This window comes from Taudactylus pleione, unplaced genomic scaffold, assembly GCF_031769625.1.
Source record: "Taudactylus pleione unplaced genomic scaffold, aTauple2 ptg000305l, whole genome shotgun sequence".
NCBI classification, from domain to species: Eukaryota; Metazoa; Chordata; class Amphibia; order Anura; family Myobatrachidae; genus Taudactylus; species Taudactylus pleione.
This window is the reverse complement of record NW_028284706.1, coordinates 4,430,206-4,455,368: the sequence shown is the minus strand read 5'-3', so window position 1 is coordinate 4,455,368 and position 25,163 is coordinate 4,430,206. Positions and strand designations below refer to the sequence as shown.

Genomic DNA, 25,163 nt, shown 5'->3' with positions numbered 1-25,163 from the left:
AAACCTATTTACTGTCTAGTTCTACTTGTTGCAGAATCTCTCTCACCTTGAGGCAAATACCTCACATCATTGGTTAGAAAGGAATGGCACATGTCGTATGTACCACTCCTCGTCATCGTACATCCTGTGGCTAATCTACAGGCACAACAGCAAACAGTATATAAGTAGCTCAGTAATAAAGTCTCTACACAGCAGTCCTCATCATCTAATCTACACGGTAATTATACCTATCCGACTGACATATGCATAATCATACTAAGCAGCTTTGTCTACTGAATGCTCAAGCTTGATGCAATTTTTCAATTTACAATCTTTAGTACTATCATACTGACTGATCACAAAATTAGCAAATTATATTGATTTAATAATTTAAATTAATTGAGATGCCATATTGTGAATTTCACATATTCTGGATTTTCTGAAAATGTTCATTAGACAGATAACCATTGATTAGACAAGTACATTTTAGTGATAATGTTAAGGGTTGTAGGATTTTTGTTTTAATCTCCAATGTGTTGAAATATTTTTTTCTTTTTTACTTGGGTAGATGTACTAAGCCTTGGAGAAATATAAAGTGGAGAGAGATAAAGTACTAACCAATCAGCTCCTGTCATTTTTCAAACACTTTCTGTAAACTGATTGTTAGGAGCTGATTGGTTGGTATCTCTCTCTAAGACTTAGCACAGCCACCACTATCTTTTGTAGTATTTGTTGAGCATTTTCAGCTTATCCTGACAGAGCTACATAAGAGACATATAAGGATCTGAATAGTTTTGAAAAAATATTTTTGACAGACTTACAAGATCATCAGTAATAATTAACCTAAAATTATAAACATTAACACACCATGACAAAACTAAACGTATGTCTAAAGTCTTTAGTTGTTATATTTTGTATTATTTGTTGAGCATTTTCAGCTTATCCTGACAGAGCTACATAATACCCCTTTTACACCGGAGCTAAAACCCGGGTTATTGAAGGGTTAACCCTGGCAGCTCCCTGGTGTAAAAGGGGAGAGGTTTGGATCGCCAGGTCGAGTGACCCGGCAATCCAACCCAGGTAAATAGCAGGGTTTAACACGGGCATAGCCCGTGAAACCCTGCTGCGAGAACAGTGCACTTCGGGTCACGATGACCTGGAGTGCGCTGCAAGCCGGCTGATTGGTCCGGCTTCAGTGGCGCTTGGATGACGTAATCTCCAAGCGACCACTTACATGCCGGAAAAGCCGGGTCTATGCAGACCCGACTCCGGTGTGAGCGGCGCTGACTCGGGAATATCCCGAGTCGGCGCAGTCAAAATCACGGGTCTGATCCAGGTAGGAACCCTGTTCCAACTACGGGTCAGACACAGAATTTTGGTGGAAAAGGAGTATTAGAGACATACTAGGATCAGAATAGTTTTTAAAAAAATATTTTTGACAGACCTACAGGATCCTCAATAATAATTAACCTAAAATTATAAACATTAACACACCATGACAAAACTAAACGTATATCTAAAGTCTTTAGTTGTTTGAAATAGGTTCTTGTAGTCTTTCCCCTATTTTAGTCTGTGATGCTCACTACAGTATGCTGTACATGCATTTCAAATAGATTATATAAATGCAGGCTTTACTTTAGTAGACTAGGTGTCTAAGTACTAAGCCTTGAAGAAAGATAGAGTGGATGAAGATAAAGTACCAACCAATCAGCTCCTGACATTTTTCAAACACAGCCTGTAAAGTGTCAGGAGCTGATTGGTTGGTACCTTATCTCCATCCACTTGATCTCTCTCAAAGACTTAGTACATAGACCCCTACATTTGCAAGAACTATTATTAGCAGAAAAATTGATGTCCTGCCACACAGAGGGCCTGATTCAGACCCGCTCACGAGCGCTATGTGCTGCTAGCGGGTCGATGTTTGGCTACTGCACATGCGCACGCCATAGCCGGCTCCAACGTGCGCATGCACGAGACCCGGCTAGCGACGGGCGCTTCGTCGCTCCAGGTCTCGCACCAAAACGGGGCGGCTGACGATTTTGATCGACAACTCGCACAGTTTTGGAGGCGGGCAGGGAGGGTTGCCGGCCAAATGGAGGCGTTCCCGACGGAACGCCTGCCATTTGGGGGCGGCCCCACTGACATCACGAGTGATGTCAGTGATGAGCTACCGGCTCTATTAAGAGCCAGAAGCTCACTGGGGCTTGCGGGAATGATACCCTACCGCAAGGGTCACGTCGCAAGCCCCACTAGTTGCGATGGTCTCGACCGTCGCGACCATCACCTGGCCGCACCCAATAGCTGTGGTTGGTCACCCACAGCTATGCAAGCGGCCCGGAGGCCGCATAAAAAACGCCCTGATTCAGAGCGAGCACTCTTTCAGAACGTCCAACTCTGAATCAGGCCCAGAGTGCATTATCATCCAACAGAGAGAGGAAGAAGTAAAACTGCATCTTCTGTGAAAATTTAGTCAAAAACTGGGATTCTTTGATGTAACTAGAGAAATAGGTAATGTTTAAAAGATGGTGATATATTATTTTCAATGAATGGGAAATATGCTCATATACCTGTCTCTTCTAGAATCTGTACAACAATGAAGAGTTTTATAACACTGCTCCTGGTGCTGTGCACTCAGTTATTATCAGGTAAGAAACAATAAAATACATTTTAACAAAATTACACACAATTATGTATGTGGATATTTGATTTAAACAATAATTTCATGTATTAGCTTTACCAATCATATTCATGAACCAATAGGCAAAGTTGTCTAAAGACTCCAGAGACTCCATTGGCTGTGCTGTTAAGTGACTGTAGGGTAGGGGGTAGACTGCACGCTGTATGTGTCCAGACTCCAGACTCCATTGGCTGTGCTGATGTATGAGCACTGCCCATCTGCTCCAGTGTAAAAAAAAAAAAACAGAACATTAAAAAAGGAAAAAAAAATTGATTTAAGTTATTTTTTTTTGTGCTGTATCCCACTGTGTATTGCTACTGTATACAAGTACCGTGACTCCTTGGGCAGTGGCCCTCTGTGTGTATAAGGCTATAAGCACCGTGACTTCTTGGGCAATAGCCCTCTGTGTGTATAAGCACCGTGACTCTTTGGGCACTAGCCCTCTGTGTGTATAAGGCTATAAGCACTGTGACTCCTTGGGCAATAGCCCTCTGTGTGTATAAGCACCGTGACTCCTTGGGCAATAGCCCTCTGTGTGTAAAAGCACCGTGACTCCTTGGGCAGTAGCCATCTGTGTCTATAAGCCTATAAGCACCGTGACTTCCACAAAAGTGGCAGTCCCTGTCACTGAAATGCTTGGTTTGTTAAGTGTGCATGTCCTTTTTAATATCCAACTTGTCCCAGGACAATTCCATATTGTGTGACCTTTCATTTCTGCCACTGCTGTGAGGCAATGTTTCATAAATGTGCTTTAAACTGTGGTGTCTGTGTCACTGCACTGCTGCTTTGTCGCTTAGAAACTAACCAGTCAGCTCACTGCAACCTTTGGCCAATAATGATGAAAACAATATTATAAGCTGTGAGGTGGTCTAAATTGACTGTAAATGACTGGAAATTAATGTTATCAATACTCTAGGAACAAAAAAAGTCCAAATTATGTGATTTTAGCTTTTTTGAAAAATTTTTGAACATTTTTGTAAAAAATCCAAATCCAATGCCGGACGACGAATAAAAGCCAAATACAAATCCAACAAAAATGGTCCGGCGCACATCCCTAGTAATTACACATCAGTTTTATCTTCAGTAAGTGACACTCATCTACTTTTATTCTTCATCTACATTGTAGGGTATTCCTTCTCCAGCAGCACCCCCGCTTTGTGTATGAATCACATCACCATACTTTTGTATGGTGAGTGCAATTCATAAAGAAATGAAAAGCTCAGCTTTCCGTTCCTCTGCTGCGGTACAGATTCGCCATCTAAGATGGCATAGTCTGTTTCGCATGCCGAACAGATCAGGGAAGTGGCATACTGTACTTCCCTGTTGTCTGCCCAGCACCTGGTACTGGCTCCGCCCCCTTTTCCCAGCATTCATTGCAGCAGGTCTAATCTGACCTGCTGCTCTAGGATGCCGGCGCATGCGCAGTAAGAATACAGACAGAATATCGGGCTCCCAATATGTTTTCTCACTGTGTCCAGGGATCACGGAGGGATCGCCGGACAGGTAAGTGTACATGAATGGCTATTAAACATCACTATATATCGCATCGACATGATGTGATATATAGGGATTTTCATAGTGAGCCACTTCATGTTCTTTATGAACAGACCCCTATGTATGTAATATGAAAATGTGTTAGGAAAGTAAAGTAACACATAGGGGTAGAAGTGGAGATGTATGCATAGCAACCAATCAAATTCTTACTGTTACCTTCCAGAAGGTGCTAGGTAAATGACTGGTTGCTATGGGCAACATCTCCACTTCTAAAAAACTAATTTTAAATGTTTACCCTGTTCTGCACTGCAGACAAGTGTTTATTTCTGTATTAAGAATGAAAACATAGGCCCTCATTCAGAGCCGTACGCTCTGAGCAGAGCGCACGCTCTGAATGAGGGCCGGCCTCCATGAAAATGGAGCGTCCTTCTGGACGCTCATATAGCTGTGGGTCACCACCCACAGGCTATACGAGCGTGCATTTTGATGGCCGCGATGGTCGAGACCATCGCGACCATCGAAATTGCGAGCCGGAGCCTGCGGTTGAGGTTTTCAACCGCAAGCTCCGGAGTGATTTTGGCTCTATCAGAGCCAAAATCACTCCCACTGACATCACTAGTGATGTCAGTGGGCCGGCTTTTGACGGGAGGCGTTCCCGTGGGAACGCCCCCGTCAGGGAGGCACGCCCCGGCATGCCTACCAAAGGGGGCGTGCTGTCAATCAACATTGACAGCACGCCCCCTTTGATTGGACACAACGAGCGAAGGACTTTCCTTCGCTCGTCGCGTCTGGCGCATGCGCACGACGGAGCTCCCTCCGTCGTGCGCATGCTCAGTCCAGAACATCGACCCACTTGCGAGCGGACAGCCGCTCGCGAGTGGGTCTGAATCAGGCCCATAGGTTGGTAAATACTAATTGTAATTTATTATGGCCAGCATGTCATTTTTTATGATTGGCATAGCATTAATTAATACATTACTGTATGTCACTGTTAATAAATGTGCTAATAAACAGTATGATACAGTAACTGTATCAGGAACAAGCATATATTGTGTTATATACCATTTCTTTTCTTTTCCTCTAGTGCATTCTGCAGCTGAGACACCTTGTACAGACCCTAGTGCTAATTGTACTTGCGACCTTAGTAAATACACTAGAGAAGGTACAGTATGCATACTCTCTATTGTTATCTGCATTACTAATTTTCAAGTTTTCTGTTTATTAATAATTACAGAGGGACATTTTTTGAAACATGGTACAATTGATTTGTATACATAAAATTGGACACATAGCCTGTGCAGTATGTGCAGTTACACATAGTTTATCCTCTGGGCCCCTGTCGTTAGTTGTCTATCAGAGCATGGATTACATGTCTGAGCTTCAGGTCATATCCCATCATTTAGAAATACTAGCAGGTACTAATGTACCCTTCAGGTAGGACATGCAGTCAAGTGATCCCAGATTTACTCTGGGCTTTTGATTACCAAGGAACCCTTCCAGGGGTGGAACTTGCGGCGGTGCAGTCGGTGCCTTGCACCGGGGGCCCGCTGTGGTGCAGGGGTCAATGGCTGCCTGCATCTGACAGCGCCGCTGCCCACCAACCTGGTCCCCAATAATTAAATGGTTGGAGCCGGAGAGACCAAAGTGGGCCCGCTCCGGCTCCAACCATTTAATTAATTCACCATGGGCCCCTGCACCACCTGGTCCCCATTAATTAAATGGTTGGAGCTGGAGCGGGTCCGCTTTGGCCGCTGCGGCTCCAACAAGACAGACACCAGCCACGGCCCGGCCCCTTGTTATGACACAGCACGCGTGACATCATGACGTCACATGCGCTGTGTCATAACGAGGGGCCAGGCTGCAGGAAGGGATCGAGAGGAGCCAAAGAGGAAGAAGCAAATAAGGTAAGTAAGTAGCAGTGGTTTGGGGGGGAGAGAAAGAGGCTGAGACACACGCTGGGGGTGATAGGGGCTGACACACATGCTGGGGGGGAAAGAGGCTGAGACACACACTGGGGGTGGGGGGGAAAGAGGCTAAGACACATGCTGGGGGGAAAGAAGCTGAGACACATGCTGGGGGGAAAGAGGCTGAGACACACACTGGGGGTGGGGGGGAAAGAGGCTAAGACACATGCCTGGGGGTAAGAAGCTGAGACACATGCTGGGGGGAAAGAGGCTGAGACACATGCAGGGGGGAAAGAGGTTGAGACACATTCTGGGGGGGAAAGAGGCTGAGACACATGCTGGGGGGGAAAGAGGCTGAGACACATGCTGGGGGGAAAGAAGCTGAGACACATGCTGGAGGGAAAGAGCCTGAGACACATGCTTGGGGGGAAAGAGGCTGAGACACACACTGGGAGGGAAAGAGGCTGAGACCCACACTGGGGGTGGGGGGGAAGAGGCTAAGACATGCTGGGGGGAAAGAAGCTGAGACACATGCTGGGGGGAAAAGAGGCTGAGACACATGCTAGGGGGGAAAGAGGCTGAGACACATGCTGGGGGGGAAAGAAGCTGAGACACATGCTGGGGGGGAAAGAGGCTGAGACACATGCTGGGGGGGAAAGAGGCTGACACACATGCTGGGGGGAAAGAGGTTGAGACACACACTGGGGGTGGGGGGGGAAGAGGCTAAGACACATGCTGGGGGGGAAAGAAGCTGAGACACATGCTGGGGGGAAAGAGGCTGAGACACATGCTGGGGGGACAGGCTGAGACACATTCTGGGGGGGAATGAGGCTGAGACACACACTGGGAGGGAAAGAGGCTGAGACCCACACTGGGGGTGGGGGGGAAGAGGCTAAGACATGCTGGGGGGAAAGAAGCTGAGACACATGCTGGGGGGAAAAGAGGCTGAGACACATGCTAGGGGGGAAAGAGGCTGAGACACATGCTGGGGGGAAAGAAGCTGAGACATATGCTGGGGGGGAAAGAGGCTGAGACATATGCTGGGGGGGAAAGAGGCTGACACACATGCTGGGGGGGAACGAGGTTGAAACACACACTGGGGGTGGGGGGGAAGAGGCTAAGGCACATGCTGGGGGAGAAAGAAGCTGAGACACATGCTGGGGGAGAAAGAGGCTGAGACACATGCTGGGGGAAAGAGGCTGAGACACATGCTGGGGGGAAAGAGGCTTAGACACATGCTGGGGGAGAAAGAGGCTGAGACACATGCTGGGGGAAAGAGGCTGAGACACATGCTGGGGGGAAAGAGGCTGAGACACATGCTGGGGGAGAAAGAGGCTGAGACACATGCTGGAGGGAAAGAGCCTGAGACACATGCTTGGGGGGAAAGAGGCTGAGACACACACTGGGAGGGAAAGAGGCTGAGACCCACACTGGGGGTGGGGGGGAAGAGGCTAAGACATGCTGGGGGGAAAGAAGCTGAGACACATGCTGGGGGGAAAAGAGGCTGAGACACATGCTAGGGGGGAAAGAGGCTGAGACACATGCTGGGGGGAAAGAAGCTGAGACACATGCTGGGTGGAAAAGAGGCTGAGACACATGCTGGGGGGGAAAGAGGCTGAGACACATGCTGGGGAGAAAGAGGCTGAGACACATTCTGGGGGGGAAAGAGGCTGAGACACATGCTTGGGGGGAAAGAGGCTGAGACATATGCTGGGGGGGAAAGAGGCTGAGACATATGCTGGGGGGGAAAGAGGCTGACACACATGCTGGGGGGGAACGAGGTTGAAACACACACTGGGGGTGGGGGGGAAGAGGCTAAGGCACATGCTGGGGGAGAAAGAAGCTGAGACACATGCTGGGGGAGAAAGAGGCTGAGACACATGCTGGGGGGAAAGAGGCTGAGACACATGCTGGGGGGAAAGAGGCTGAGACACATGCTGGGGGAGAAAGAGGCTGAGACACATGCTGGGGGAAAGAGGCTGAGACACATGCTGGGGGGAAAGAGGCTGAGACACATGCTGGGGGAGAAAGAGGCTGAGACACATGCTGGAGGGAAAGAGCCTGAGACACATGCTTGGGGGGAAAGAGGCTGAGACACACACTGGGGGGGAAAGAGGCTGAGACACACACTAGGGGGGAAAGAGGCTGACACACACCCTGGGGCTGGGGGGGAAAAAGGCTGACACACACCCTGGGGCTGGGGGGGAAAGAGGCTGACACACATGCTGGGGCTGGGGGGGGAAAGAGGCTGAGAGACATGCTTGGGGGAAAGAGGCTGAGACACACACTGGGGGTGGGGGGGAAGAGGCTAAGACACATGCTGGGGGAGAAAGAGGCTGAGACACACTCTCGGGGGAAAGAGGCTGACACACACCCTGGGGCTGGGGGGGAAAGAGGCTGACACACACCCTGGAGCTGGGGGGGAAAGAGGCTGACACACACGCTTGGGCTGGGGGGGGAAAGAGGCTGACACGCTGGGGCTGGGACACGCTGGGGGGAAGAACAAGACAGACACACTGGGGATGGAGGGAAAATGAGGCTGAGACACTGGGGCTGGGACACACACTGTGGCTTGGGGGGGAACGAGGCTGACACGCTGGGGCTGGGACACATGCTGGGGGGAAGAACGAGGCAAAGACATGCTGGGGATGAAGTGAGAATGAGGCTGACGGGCTGGGGGAAAGAATGAGGCTGACACACTGGGGCTGAACAGACTGGATTTAATTACTGGGGTGGAGTGAGGGGTGGTGAAAAAATGTTGTGGTGTGGGGTGCCAGGAAAGGGGGGGGGTCCAATTGTCCAATGTCATAAAATGGCAAAAGGCAGATAGGTGTAATTCCACAAATATTATCACTGATGCATAGCCTAACGTGTTTCCTTGTCATTAGACAGCTTGCTCAGATGTGTAAACTATACTGGTTTCAATAAAGTCACCCCTATGTATTTGTAAAGTTAATCAGCATCTTCTGCATTTTGAGCCACAGTCTGCATTGCATAGTGTTGACTCCCAGGAGAATGAACCAACCTCCCAATTCCGTAATGAATTGAATCATGTCACCACCACTCTGTAGAATACCACAAATCATGGTGGCCCCACCTACCCATTGTTCAATGCCATGATTGGAGACACCACCTCTATCAAACACCTTCAAAACGTAATAATAGAAATCCTGCAGAGTATATCCTTCATTGATCCCATGATACCCTACAAAGGCCTGCCAAAGTACTTGAACAAAATTACTGAACACTGTGGCTTAAAATGCACATTTTTGTGATTATAACTATTTTATTGTTATATTATGATACAGTATGCTAATATGCATATAATGGGGCTGATTTGAAGTTAGGAGCAAATACAACTATTGGGTGCAACAATTGCCCTGGAAACAAATAATTTCTGTTGCAGGGGAGGAAATGTAAAGTACATAACCTGATTTAGAGATGTGAGGGGGCATGGCCTAATACAAATCTAAAAAGCAATGTAACCATAGAGTTGCCTGTATATGTGTGCAGGACGTACGAACATTCAATATTTACCTTGTTGATAAATCTAGCTGTGTGTATGATTCAGAATAGCACTGTATGCATTTAGCATTATCTTATTACAACTTTCCCTATTCTCTTCCCATCACTCAGTTACACCTCCGCCTCCAACTGTTGAGTGCCTTAGTGGAGTTATGAACATCTACATGTCGAAGTGCCAGCTGATAAAGAGCCAATACAGTGCCTCTAATTTGGCCTTGATTGATAACACTGGGGCTCAGTGTGGTAGTGCTGAATATTTTGTGAATGATGAAACTAAAGTGACTTTTCATAATCCAATGAAGATCGGGCAGTGCGGTAACAATGTAACTGTAAGTGAAAACTGTACAAACTAATTCGTTACTATATGAACTTTGGTTAATATTTGTAAAGTGCACCAAAAAATAAACCCACAAAAGTTTTCCGGATTAGTATAATTACAATTCCCTGTGAAAGAAAGGAAACAGAAATAAAGAAATGAATACAGTTATGTTAGCTCTCTGTTCACTATGTTGATGCAGATAAAGTCTGATTGACTTTCTTCACAGATAAATGATACTCACGTCACTTATTCCAATACCCTGCACATTTATCCTGGGGGATTCCTCGTAACCAGAAACAATGCTACTGCGGATGTGAGCTGCTCCTATCCCTTAAACTACAATAACGTTCAACTTAATGTCACTCTACATCCCAAATTTACGTAAGTATGATCCACATTCCCATCTTACTATGACTGTCTAAGGCAATACATTTATATCATAATTGGCCAGTGTCTGAGGCATATTATAAGCATTAATCAGTGTATATATAGTCACAATAATACCAATGCGTAATACATTTGCCATAATAAGCAGCAATCTGCCAGCTCAGGATATCCAGTGTAATGATACCATTCTGCTGTGGTAACTACTGTCACTTCTGCCTGACATACTGTGTGATACATTTCATATTTTACTATAAAGCATTCTTTGCTAATCCCATGGAGAAATACATAATATTCCGTATACTTTTCTGATTTCATATATGTGACTTACTGTATTATTATTGTTATCAGGGTAATGTTATGAAATGTATTTTGCTATGGTACATCTAGATGTTGGCCTTAGTAGATATGGATATACTAAATGGGATCATACAGTACATTCCATTTAAATTGATAATTGAACCTTAATGTCATTGTTGTTAAAATAAGCACAATATTGTGTATTTCATCACAAAATCATGCTCAAATCTATATAACCCTGAAAGGGGATTATAAGAGAATATTTCTTGTTTTCATATATATATATTTATATCTGTATATTTCAGGCAAACACAGTTAACTGTGCCAGGAGCAGTTGGTGCCGTGACTGTAACTATGGCAGCATATACAGATGCCACATATACCTAAGTAATTACGAGTGACACTGTACTGACAGTGGAACAAACTATATACATTTCAATTTGGATACCAGAACTGGATGCAGAAACACTTTCAACTAAAGTGCTAAGGATATATGCCGGCCCAGGGGGAACAACACTTAATACAAATTACTATAATTTGACTACTGGATCAAATGGGTATGCTGATAATGCCAAGCTTTCTTACTGCTTTCTTATGTGCAATGTCTTCATAGAATAGGGAGATTAGTATATAACTCTTGTTAAATTGTAATTTTGGTTCTAAACATGTGCAAGTATTCCATGCAGTTTATGTTAGGGCCACCCGGCCACAGCACAAGAACAGAAATAGAATTTGAAAATATTACATTTACTTTTAAAAAGTTTATTGCATTTAATGGCTTTTTATCCTGTCTAGATGTATTATGCTTTCATTTAGGGGCCATTTATATGGCAGATGACTTAAGCAACACAGCATAATCTATATGTTAAATTACACCCATTTTTATACTTCTTCTCCTATACATGAACTCACCACAGTTGAGCTGTTCCTGATTCATATGTACATCCAGGGGCTCATTTACATTTGTATGCATTTACACTTAGAACATAGATAGGAAAAGACACAACTGATAAAATGCATTTACCTGCATATGTTAAATCATTTGCATCCCAAAATACATTCAGTTCAAGACTACAGTAGTAGCATTTCACTTGATGTATATCAGGTGTTGCTGCTGTGTACACTTACAGTATGCCTAACTAATACTATAGCATAAGAATAGTGTACAGAAGGCATAGAAATGTGGATTGATAGTGTTAGTTGTAAATACTAAATTTGCATTACACTATTTATACACAAGTATCATATACATAAAACAGAATAGGGTCATGATAGTTATTAATAAAGGTCACATTTCCATACAAAATATAATTGAATACAAACACAAATAGATATGAAATTAAGATACATGAAATATAGACGTCTTTTGTTTTCCCCTTTAATATTTCAATGGCATTCTTTTCTGCATTAGATTTAATAAACAATATTTTTATTAAGTAATGTGAAAAGATTGTCATGACTTCATATAATATAGCAACAATGCTAATTAATTGAGTGCTATCTGCTGTAAGGAAGGTTCATCCCTACTATAGGGACTATAATCATTGAGTTCATTGGAGCGCTGTCCTTTACTGAGCCACACTTGTAGTATTTCTGCCAGCAAGGCAGGGACCAAGACCAATGTCCTCCTGTTTTTGCAGGTCCACAAAGTAGCACGGCCCACAGAGATTTCATCAATGTCTTCTTGACAAATTCATCAGGAGCTATAACCCCTAGTTAGTCTGAAAATGAAAAAACTCAGACATAGCACAAGTGCTCTTTATATAGAGAATCAATTCAAATAAGTAGTTGGAATACTGCCTCAATCCTAGTGATGGCCAATCTGATAGAGCTGTACACTACACTGACCCAACTAAGTGGAACTAGATTTGACAGGGCCAATGAGCAAATACTTTGGCTTTGGTATAGAGTTGGACAGAAAATTGGTGCATGTGCTCCGACACTGTGTACACCCAAAAAAATTGGTATATTTTCTCAATCGCAGAATTGCATGTAACTTGCAATGTGTCTGTTATGAATCTGAAAGTGGGATTCAAACATATTATATAGTATTCGAGAAAAGTATTCCTCATAATTTCAGAGTCCACAGGACACCAGATGCTAATTAACATGTGTCTTCTTGTCACACTTCACTGCAAAATCATACTGCTTCCTGATATACTAATACCTAGAAAACAATTACTTGTATTCATTCTTGGCTAACACATTTAAAAAGATCCAAAGGTAATTATGTTACTTGTGATACTGAGATTGGAAAAACATGTACTGTTGGGGTCACAGAAGACCAAGTTTGAGAAATGTTAATCTATACTGTAGGCTGTATGGGAAAGAGAGTGTAAAGGTGCGTACAAACTGGGCGATTAGGAAAGACAGTACAATTACGACATCATAATCGTACAGTTGTTCATGATGTCCTGTAGTGCCTACACTGAACGATCAGTCATTCAGTGCAGGCACATTCCAGCATTCCTGAACATGGCCAATCTATCGTTATCGGCAGATTGTTCTGTATGTTCAGGTGATGCTAGATGACGGAAATGACCGGTGGGAGGGCGCATCACGATCTGTGCACAATTACTGAGCGATTGCACGATTACTCTGTCGTAATAGTGCAATCACTCAGTAATATCGCGTAGTGTGTATGCACCTTAACAAACAATATTTCTGTATCAAAACAAATTTATCTAAAAAAAAAATGTAATATAAATAATATGTGGCCAGGAAACTGTAAAATCCCATAATAAATATACCTACATAGTATACCTAGTAGGAGACAGAGCTGAGATTAATAAGCACACATTCTCCCACTTCATGTTTAGATGCCTGTCTCTTTTTGCTGGCAGCTTCTGGTCCATTGCAATGATTGAGCACTCAGATCCACATGCACAGCAGACTTGGGTCCGTATTCAATTAGCCGCAAAATGTCAGAATCCACGAAAAAGAAACGCAGATTGCAACTTTTCACCAGTAGGAAAATTTTTGCATTATTCAATTGCAAACACTTTTAGCGTACGCGGAAAGTCAATGCAATGTAATACGCAAAAAAGATTCGCCTCTGAATAGGTGGAGATACAAAGTGCAAAATTGCTATTTTGGGGTGCAAAGCTCAGCACCCTTGGGACAGCCCCCCAAAGGATAACTGCGTCAAAAAACTCCTAAAAAAAAGTGAGGAACACCCCAAAAATCACTTTGAAAATGGAGGTGAAAAATAAAAAGTGGGGGTACAAGCTTTGAAACTAGCAAAATAGACTTTTGGGGGGTCTGCAAGTATTGGTGAGGTGTTTTTCTTTTACTGCAGGTGTTTGCTTGAGGTGCGTTTTTTACGTTTTTTAAAACTTAATTTAGTGACTTTAAACCATGCTAGCACCCATTTACATGTACCCCAAATTTGACAGGACTACTTATTTTCAACAAAAACCTGCTTAATGCTATTCTTCACCACTTGTATAAAGACGCTAATTAGTACCTATTGACACAATCTAAGTAGCTCAAATAGTTTTATTAGGGCTATTCGGGGGGCATCTACATTGATCCCCAATGTTAGTGTATCTTTTGGGGGGGTATCAGACTGATTTTCCCAATTCTGTTAGTACTTTGCTTGTCTCACATTCGCCGGGACGCGTTTTCACGTGTTTTGGAATGAAATACGGTGAATAGTGGGGGCAACCACAAATGTTTTAGGCCAAAACACGCAAAGTCGTCGAAAAGTACGGCATGTGAAAGAGTATCGCGGGTGCAAAACTAGTTGAATACAGGCCTTGGTAGGAAAAGTTGCTGCTACTGGACATGCACAGCAGTTCTGTTTCATCCTTTATATGGCAGTTTGTAGCTGTAGCTGTAGTAAAATGTTATATACTAATATTATTGTGTTCCTGAATTGAGCTGTTGGCTGAGGGACTACCAGGCAGCCGGAAACAACCCCTACACATTTTGTAAGCCATAAATATGTCTGACATAAATAGAGACGTGCATAGACCGCTATGTTTTTGTATTGGTTCTAAACCTTTGTCTTGTGTTGGTTTTGGTAAAACCACTATACGTGTTTTGGCTTGTTTTCAATTTGGACTTCTTTAAAAATTTATGAAAACAACTAAAATCATGTAACTGTAACCTGTTTTTGTTCCTATAGTATTGTTAACATCAATAGCATTCATTTCAAGTCATTTCCAGTCATTCCAATCAATTTTGACCATCTCACAGCACCTGAAATAACGAAGCACAGGGCAAAACTGCATTATAGAAAGGGTGGCATTTATTTCAGCTGTATTATTTACACTAATGCTAGTTTAATTATAACAAAATAAAATAAATACATACTGTAGACACTTTTACAATTATTATTGGGAACAAAATGAATAGAGATATAATGCTCCAAAAGGGGCAGAGTCTAATTACTCATTTATCATCTGCTTACATTTTTTAGGTGCCCAGACCTCAGTTATGGTTCTGAGCTAATCAATATAACTAAAAATGGAGATGGTACTGAAGCAAGATTCACATTGAAAGTCTTCAAGATTACTAACTATGATGATGTCAACATCTATGCGGATGTAACACTTTGCAAAGGCAAATGTATTACGGTAAGACTTTATCTGACGACGTTACCTAACTATACTAAGTTCATACCAAAATGTGTTTTAAATTTCAAATAAGCCATATCCATAATATGGGACTGATATGCATGCAGACGAGAGTCAAAGATACTGTATATCAGTGTTCCTGGTTAAAGTGAAAATCTAATATAATATTTTCTTATTTAGAGGCCTATTTATCAATAATATTTGTGGGATATTCAGGGGGTACCTGCAAACATTAAGTATCACCTGAATGTACCATGGAGGGTCCACAGCATATTATCTGCATATTTCGTACAGTGCCTCCATTTCCGACAGTTGCCGAAGCCTCCATAGATTTCTATGGGGCTGAGAAGCTGTCAGATTTACTCCTCTCAAACAGAACCAGTAACACCTATCAGGACTTTTTTTCTTTTTTTGGGCAATATCTTTATTTAAGGATCCCTATCTGGATTTCTTAAGGTCAGACTCAATCATAGAAACTACATGAGTTTTTAGAGATGTGGGACGCCACCCCCTAAACTCAGGCAGGACATTGCTATAATACTCGATTCATATGTTTGAAATATTGTGGATTGGGTTGATTTAATTTCATTCCTTTTTATCATTTACTATTTGTTTTTTTATTTCCATTTTTTCTACTTTTTTGCCTTTGGTTGCTAACCACACTTTTGTTTTAATATCTGCATTTTGTACTATTTTCTCCTACACTATTCCTAGATAGACATATTCTGAGACCACAACTCCATGGGATGAGATAATATAGCTTCCACCACTTTTTTTACTTACAGTCACAATTTGTAATTAAGTACTTTGTTGTATTCGTAAGGGACCGGGTTACCCTAATCCCACAAATTTGCCTCCCAATCATTTGACCCATTGTTGGGTGCAAGGTATAACATTTTCTGTTAGATTTACCAAGCTCCAGACTTCAAAGCATTACAAAGTTTGGTTACTCTCTGTAGCCTATGGACTCCGAAGCCCTCCCGGCAATGGCCACCACACATGCATGCTCAGCAGACCGCGCATGTGCAATAGCGCATAGGAGTCCTGATAGAGTTTGGCCCCCAAAACTAACGCCATCTGAAGGTGTTATACGCTGTAACCTATTGACTACATTTCACAAAAAATTACTGGGAGAGGATTCCTCCATGTTTTAGATAGCCAATAAAATAAATTTAAGCTAATCTGAACCTGCAGTAATTTGGCAGTGAGAACCGAGTCAACACCGAACTGCTCATCTCTGTTTATTGGGTCTAAAATCCAATAGTTGATAAATATGCCCCTTAGACTTATCTATAATATTAAAGCTACCTTTTTTATGCCAATGGCCATTTTCATATATATAACATTATTCGCGAGCCTGGTGCAGGCCATGCCCCCCACATGGCGGTGGGGCCACAATCACCTGTGATTATAGCAATGCCCGGAGCATCCTCAGGATGCTCCAGGGAGCTGTAAGGGCAGCGGCATGACCATCTGAAGCATCCTGAGGACGCTCCACCTGGAGCATTCTAACGACACTCCAGGTTGCACTGCTGCATAGATATTGGCTGCAGGGTGCCATTCTAGGCACCCTGCTAGCCATATGAGGCTAGTAGAAAAAAGCTCAGAGGGCCAGACCAATGATTCCGCAGGTCTTATATGGCCCCCGGGCCTGAGGTTCACCATCCCTGATTTAGACAGTTGGAAGAATTACATACAGTACCATACTCACAGTTAACTAGATTAAGGTGCAACTGTCGAAGTACTGGAACTTTAAGAATCAAACAAAAGTTTATAAAGTGACATTTAAAAAAAAAGGATCTCTCACAGGAAGTTTTAAATAGATCTTTACTAGAGACAGCGTTCAGAATTTCCTTTTAAGCTATCAACCCACAATGATGTCCAGTGCTACGCTTTCCAAATATGACTGAGCACTATGTGCCCAATCATATCTATAACTGCAATTATTTTTGTGGAGTGTAGGACTCAATGGGGCCTATTCATCATTACTTAAATGGCCCATTATACATGCTAGTTTCTGCATATTTAAGGTAATGGGCCATTCATCATCAGGGATCATAGGACCACCTGATATTCAGCAAACTCTGAAAACTTTACGTTTTCTGAGTTTGCCTGCGAGAACAAATGCCATCTTCAGATGGTGCTTGTTATCGGAGCCCCACTCCTTCCTATATGAAGGAGTTCCTGGGATGCGAAGAGGGATCCAGTCGGATCCTTCTGCCACCTCCTCCCTGCCTCCCTGGCAGCTTTGCATGTTACCTCAGGTCACACATGCACATAAGCCATCCATGGGAGGAGGGAAGTAATGCTGTTACATTTGTAGCAGTGTTACTAATCGTGGGGACAGCTGGTTTTCAGAGCAGCTGTCCCCGCATCGGAGCAAGGATGAATTGCTCCAGTGTTCAGTATCCCCCCTGGAGAGGTGGATAATTAAGTATCCCCTGCAGCAAGGTGATACTTCACCATCGGGGGCCATATTGTCCCCAATGATGAATAGGCCCCAAAAACTGGTTATCATACTGACATCTTTTATAGGGGCACCAGGATTAAAAAACGTGGATTCCTTGGTTGGATTATAAAGACTCAGATGTATATAAGAATTACACAAGGGTCTTAACCTGCCATGGTTCCTATTACCCTCGCTCCATGTGGTCTTGCTCCATTGCTCTTTGTGGTGTTTACTTTTCCTTATCAACAGTCTTGTGTCTGTTATTGGTGTCTATCAGATATTGTGTTGGTTGTTTGTTTACATACTGCAATGGATTTATATTGTGTACTATTTTTATGCAAATTCTACAACATCTCTATATTGATGTTTTGTTGTGACTTTCTTAATAAAAACAGATTATACAAAAAAAAGAGAGGACTCCCCTCTTTCAAATGCATCTTTGTAGGTGCCAGGGTTGGGGAAATAGAAGGGCTTAAAACTTTTCCCCATAATTTCATTACATGTCTTGATTACACATCTTTTTATTTTTTGGTGGGAACCCTTCAAAGCAGACAATGTGTGGAACTTATCATCTGCACATGCACAGTAGTGCACAGGAGTCGAAATAGAGAAGTGATTTCTGATGTAGTCACTTCACTCTAATAACATTGCAGGGACTGGCTCATTTTGGAGCTCCTATCCATGCAAGATAATTTTGATGAACTTTATTTCATATTGCTGTGACTAGCAGCAAAACATCACATTCTCTACATTTTCATACTATTAGTTTCTTCAAACCTATTCACCTTCGAGTAGCTATCTTTTATCTTTCTCCCTTCCCTATCTCCAAATTCCCTGACAACTTTGCGGCCTGGCTTCCCCACTTCCTCTACTCAGACCTTCCAACCTTCATCTTAGGTGACTTCAATATTCCTATCAATATTCCCACAGAATCCTCTGCTTCTAAACTCCTTACCTCACATCATCATTTTGCCTTTCCTAATGGACCTCCTCACCCTCCCATGTGAGTGGACACTCACTTGATCCGTTCTTCAATCACCATTGTGATATTTCTGATTACACCAATTCCCCATTCCCTGTCTCTAACCATCAGCTTCTCTCTTTTAACTTGTCCCTCACTCCTTCTTTACCTCTGCCTCCTAAGGTTACCATCACTAAGTGTAACATTGAGGCTATCAAAACCATTTCCTAATTCTCCCTGCTTGACTCACTTCTCCCCCCTATTCTCTCTCTCTCCTGCCCTGTACAAGCCCCTTCCCCATACAATGCCTACATTACTTCTGCTCTTGACTCTATTGCTCCTGCAATCATTACTCACTCTCGCTGATCCACACCTCAATCCTGGCATTCCAAATACACTAAATATCTGCAAAACTATTCATGAACTGCTGAGCCACAGTAAGGATATCACATTCTAATGCAGACTTCTTTATTTCAAAGGTATGCTCTCATCCTACAGTGCTGCCCTTTTCCTTTCTAAACAGTGATACTTCAAGAACATAATCTCCTCCCAGTCCTCAAACCCCCAGTGTCTCTTCACTACTTCCAACTCCCTCCACTGCCCACCCCCTCCTCGCCTCTCCTTCTCACTCTTTGCCCTTGACTATGCCACCAAGCTTAAATCTAAACTTGACTCCATTTGTTAGGACATCACATCCTACCATACCCTCAGCACTCCACCCCGTCCTTTCCCAGCCCACTCCTACATACCAACTTTGACATCTTTCTCCCCTGTATCTGGAGAGGAAGTCATGGCCCTCATCTGGTCTTTCCTTCTCCCCCCTTAACCTTATCCCCCCGCCTCCTCCACTACCTCTCTCCTTCTTCATTTGCCCATCTTGTCCATCTACTCAATCTCTCTCTCATCTGTCACTGTCCCTTCTGCATTTAAGAATGTACTCGTCTCCCCCACTCTTAAAAAGCCTAATCTTGATCCTAACACTCTCTCCAACTACCGGCCCATCTCTCTCCTCCATTTTGCCTCCAACTCCTTGACCAAATTGTTTACAACCGCCTTACAGTCTGGCTTCCATCCGCTCCACTCCATTGAAACTGCGATTACAAAAGTTGGCAATAACCTCCTTGCTGCCAAATCCAAGAGCCACTACTCTATATTATTCTTCTCAAACTTTCTGCTGTTTTTAACACTGTGGTTAACACCCTCTCCTCATCTAAATCCTTGATCTATGTGACACTACCCTCTCATGGCTGTCTACCTACCGCTCTGACTGTTCCTTCTGTTTCCCCCCAATTCCACTAATGTTAGATGTCTCCTGAGGTTCTGTACTTGAACCTCTAATATTCTTCCTTTATATGTCCTAAGTAGCTCTTTTGGCCTACAATATCATCTCTGTGCTGATGAGACTCAGATCTACTGTTCCTTCCCTGACATCTCCCCCTCTCTTCTTACTCATATCTCTATCTGTCTCTTTGCTATCTCTTCCTAGATGTCCCAGCGCTTTCTTAAGCTTAACATGTCTAAGACTGAGCTGATCACCTTCCACAATTAGGGCCCTGTTCCCTCACATGCTTCTCCTTCCCTTACTTATACTATGATCTACTCCTAATTCCCTACAAGGGCACCTAACACTTGGTTGCTGACACTCTGCTGCTTATTTATGTGTTATGCAGCAATGTTTATAAATCTAGTCCTTGTCCTGGATTGTTTTGTGCTGTTTATAACTGTTTTCTTGTGTGCTTATTTGTTTATGTACTTTGTCAGGCGCTGCGGAACCCTTGTGGTACCATATAAATAAAGGATAATGATCATCATCATTATAAATCTGCAGTTATAGTTCACAGTATATGTGGATGACAAGTCCCACTCATCACCTGCAGTCATGGTATTAATTATCAGGGCAAATCTGTGCATTTTAATAAATATACACTAATAAATACAATTCTCATAATAAAATAGGCCTCTATTATTATTATTGGTTAGATAAAACACAGGCCACTCTCATTCAAACCACTGCAAATCTATATACATTAGCGTAAGAAGACATGTTCTAATTATGAAAACACTAAAATGTGGAGAGTATTATTATCATCATTATTTTTATTATTAAATAATAGACAAGCATATACAGGTTGAGTCTCCCATATCCAAAATGCTTGGGACCAGGGGTAGTTTGCATAATGGAATATTCCGTATTTTGGAATATTTGCATATCATAATGAGATATCTTGGGATGGGACCCCAATATACACGCAGAATGCATGTGTTATATACACCTTATACACACAGCCTGCAGGTAATTTTATACAATATTTTCAATCACTTTGTGGCTCAAGCTAAGTTTGTGTACATACATGAAATTAATTTATGTTTCATATACACCTTATACACACAGCCTGAAGGTAATTTTATACAATATTTTTAATAATTTGTGCCTCAGACAAAGTTTGTGTACATTGAACCATCAAATATCAAAGGTTTCATTATATCAGTCATGCCAAAATTATTCCGTATTTCGGAATATTCCATATTTCGGAATATTTGGATATGGGAGACTCAACCTGTACTATTTCATTTTATAATAGGGACAAAGTAGGGTTGATGCATTGTGAGATATTCTTTGCAATTTATTTATGCAAACATGGATGTGGTTTACAATATATTGACAATACTAAAATATTCATGTACATTTTAATTAAAAAACGACAAGATTTCAAGAATGAGTTTGATACTCAAGTGTTAATAAATAAATAATATAGTATTCATAGACATTTTCATAAGTCTAATGATTCAGATCCCTGCACGTTAAAATTTAAAGCCATTGAACACTTAGGCAAGGCAGAATTTTAAGGGAGAATTACATTATTGGCAATGTGGGCCTGTGGTTTTTGGTTGCACACATCCCGAGAATTACAGTAGCACAACATTGCTCATTTTCCTGTGCACCTGTATGGATTTTTGAGGAAAAATTGTTGATGTTAGACCCTGCATGGTGATGGTGCTCTGATCAGCACCTTGGCATTTCTGAGTATACATGATAAACACCACGAGAATTTAAATCTTTGTGTAATGGTGCGTTATCTAAGAAGGTTCTTTAATCACCAAATTTGTTTGCCCTCACTGCTTTTATCAGTATGGGATGACAGAGTAGTACTCAAAATAATGATAAATAAATCAATTTGACCACTTCACTCAAAAAATTGACTTCATGTGAAATAATTATTAGTTACCAGAATTCAGGTTCAATAATTATAATTTGATATTGTGGCAATAAGAAATTAAAGATCAGATGAATTTCCCTGTGATGTGCTAGAAGTTACTTTACTTTCCCTTTGGGAACCCGCCACTGTTCTGAGCATGCACGGTCTACTGACCACACTTGTGCAAGCACCCATTGTCAGGGAGAGATCCTACAGACCAATCTTGCAGTAAATCCTGTGGAGTATAGCCTATTAGGCAGCGCAGTATTTATTCCAACTGTTGTTCCTTATCAAGCATCCTATATACAGTAAATTGAGCAAAACCTGTGTATCTGGTGCTGACCCGAAATACAGTAGGGGAGAAAACTCATTTATGCAGTATCCTTGAGCAGAAATACAAATGTATTGTCTGGCTCACAGTACAACCAATCTCTTTACACATTCCTTCTTTGTCTATGTATTACTCTAGCAACCATGACTATGAAATAATGAGTCATGGTACTGAATTAATCTGCAATTAGCATTTAACTGACAAATCAAAACTTTAAATACAATTTACAATCACACTATGTACTCCCTACAAGCCATTGGGTAGCTAGGAAGAACTGTAAAGCCTTTATGGTTTTAAAAAATTGGACTAGGACATAGAGGATGACGAGGTTTCCTTCAGTGCTGCAAAGTGAATTTGGTAATAGATGGTCACTGTATATTGCACCTACATAGTACTTTATAACATTTTATAGAAAAATGTATACACCTAGCACAGTGCAAAAATATATGTTAGATAATATATACAATTATCATATACTATCCTTAGATAAAAGCTATGAAGTTTGTGTTTCCTACTTCTTTGCTTTCTCTTTGTCTTATAGTAATGTCACATGAATATAAATGGTGATATATTTAAAAGTATCTCTACTTGTAAAGAGCCCTAACATTTCCATATCTGTCTTTTCTATGCTGAACAGACTTGTGGTGCCGACACCAAATCAGATGATCGTTCCTCAGATGGGAATGTAGCAAGTGTCGGTATAGAACTTACAGCTTGTAAGTAGCCCTGTAATAAATCAACTAACTACAGTAAAATTAGTAACCATATATTTACATTGACAATAAGTTCTCAGAAATACTATTTTTGTATAACAGTATTAATGATGTACAATAAAATGAAGTAATAGAGTCACCTTATGCATGTCTGTACAGTGTAATGTTCACAGAGAAAGACCTTTAATGATTTGTCCTAAATGTAACACTTTTAACAATATTAATAATAAATATATCTTTGTATACATTTCACCACTTATATTATTACATGTAGCTCTGAATTGAGCTTTACAAAATAATTGATCTTTAAAATGTATTTAATTAAACAGATTCCAAATAGTACACTGCATGTGATATCCCCCTTCCACCTACAGTACACCATAAATGGTTACATTGATAGCCAGTCCCAATGAGGGGACATCAACTGCACTTCTACAGTGGGGGGATTCTATACTTTATATTGTAACTTAATACAAAAGTGGTGATAATTCCAGTTCAGCATGCTAACTTTATGATGTCATTTATGTGACTTCACCCATTTCAGCCATATTATTGTTTGTTATTATTATTATTACTAGTAATGATAAACACAATGTATCCTTTTAATCTATGCAGGGCACATTTCTAACCTTACATTTGCTTACCTTTTACAGATGAAACTGTCTTTTCTGGAGCAGTTGACCGTAAGTGCTTATGTAATTTACCTACATAAAAGTGGCCACTATTTTTTCATGAAGCAGCAATCATACCAGTGTGCAAACGATGTCAAAGGCTCAAAACATCTAATCATTGCTGGAGAGTGGAAAATATCCATTAATTACACCAACCCCTAATATCAGTATGGTAGCAAAAGAAACCAAACAAATGATATGCAGACATCTTGTTTTCTGAAGTGCTCTGCAGTGGTTGCAGGCTACCTAGGCAGGGAACACTTGAAAATACAGCTGTGGTAGCGGCTTTAATACCACTATGACAGCCCATACAGTTGCCAGGGGACACATAAGGGATAAGGGACGTATGAATGTGTGCACCACCAAATCTAGAAGCACATTCTCTGTTCTTCTGCTCATACATGGGGGCTCACATTTGTTCATCCAGTTCCATTTGTTGAAAAAAAAAATTTTTAAATATTGTATTTAACATACAATAGTATATATAATAAATAGCTTATGTCACGTATGAATTACATTTTATTACATATCTTAACTTTTTTTTCTAATAATCAAATTAATAAACTTATTTTAATATTAAAATGAAGAATAAATTTTTTCTAAAGCCTTTTATACTGAGTAGAGGTATTGAACCAAATCACTAAAAAAAATGTATAGCAAAGTAACTATGTCAATGTAAATGATTGCTCTGAGATACAGATAATCAATGACATTTCTATCCTGTGTCCCGAATATATAAACATATATTTATCCAAATTATGCTGCATAGACAAAACCTATGTTTGTATTTTATTGTAGGTTTCCCCATGCCATGGACGCTGTTTTCACTCATCTCATCTCTGCTCTGTGTGAAGTTGATGTAAATGCATTACTGCTTCCTGTTAGTGCCAATATGGGAGTCCACAACCTGAACCAAATCAGACTGGATTGAGAAAAACATTCTTATTACTTCCTTTGTGCATCAACCTTCATTATTTACTCTGCAGTCACAAGTATATGAACTAAAAGAGACAAGTTGCAACAATTACAATACTGATAGTCTATGTGGACCTATACTGTATGTTACAGTACTCACACTGTGGTCAAAAGTCTGGTACATTATTACCTGCTTGCTTTGTTTATTTATGGATCATGGACATATTCACACTGTAAGCTATTTGGGACAGGGGCCGCCTCAGTAGTATTGGACTAATGCTTTGAACTTTTGCCATAATATGCACTTTTTTCCCTGTGTGTAGCTTTACATGTGTAAAGCATACATGTATTACTTACATGCACATGACATGTCATCTGTATTCCATATGTATTCAAAAATAAAGTTTTATTGTAAATTCTGAAAGCAAGAAAGTTTTACTATCTTTCATTTAACCACCTCCTGTAGCTGACATTTTCCTGAAACATTACTAAGTGTAAAAACAAATATGGTTCTGGAATCCTTTGTGCCACAAACTGTAAATGGAACTGTACTTCTATGACAAGGAGCTGGCCTGTTTTATAAGTATAGTTAGATGTATCCAAACTAAGGTTATAAATATGGAATTATAATTCTACCCTACACTTACCATGACCTTATTAAGCGTAGGGTGACACAGGGATTTAATTAAGATCCCGGCGGTGGGGATGCCAGTGCTCAGAATGCCCCTGTACCCAACCCAGTTGGAGCTATAGATATCTCACAT

The 25,163-nt window shown here is 41.5% G+C and overlaps 1 pseudogene across 1 annotated transcript; it reads left to right on the top strand.

Moving 5' to 3' along the window:
* Positions 1–2,557: 2,557 nt before the first annotated feature.
* On the top strand, positions 2,558–24,803 carry LOC148511534 (uromodulin-like; annotated as a pseudogene). The gene is made up of 9 exons (XR_015868716.1): positions 2,558–2,624; positions 5,235–5,312; positions 9,691–9,908; positions 10,125–10,279; positions 10,888–11,139; positions 15,006–15,162; positions 22,738–22,816; positions 23,467–23,496; positions 24,283–24,803. The product of XR_015868716.1 is annotated as a uromodulin-like (transcript).
* Positions 24,804–25,163: the final 360 nt, after the last annotated feature.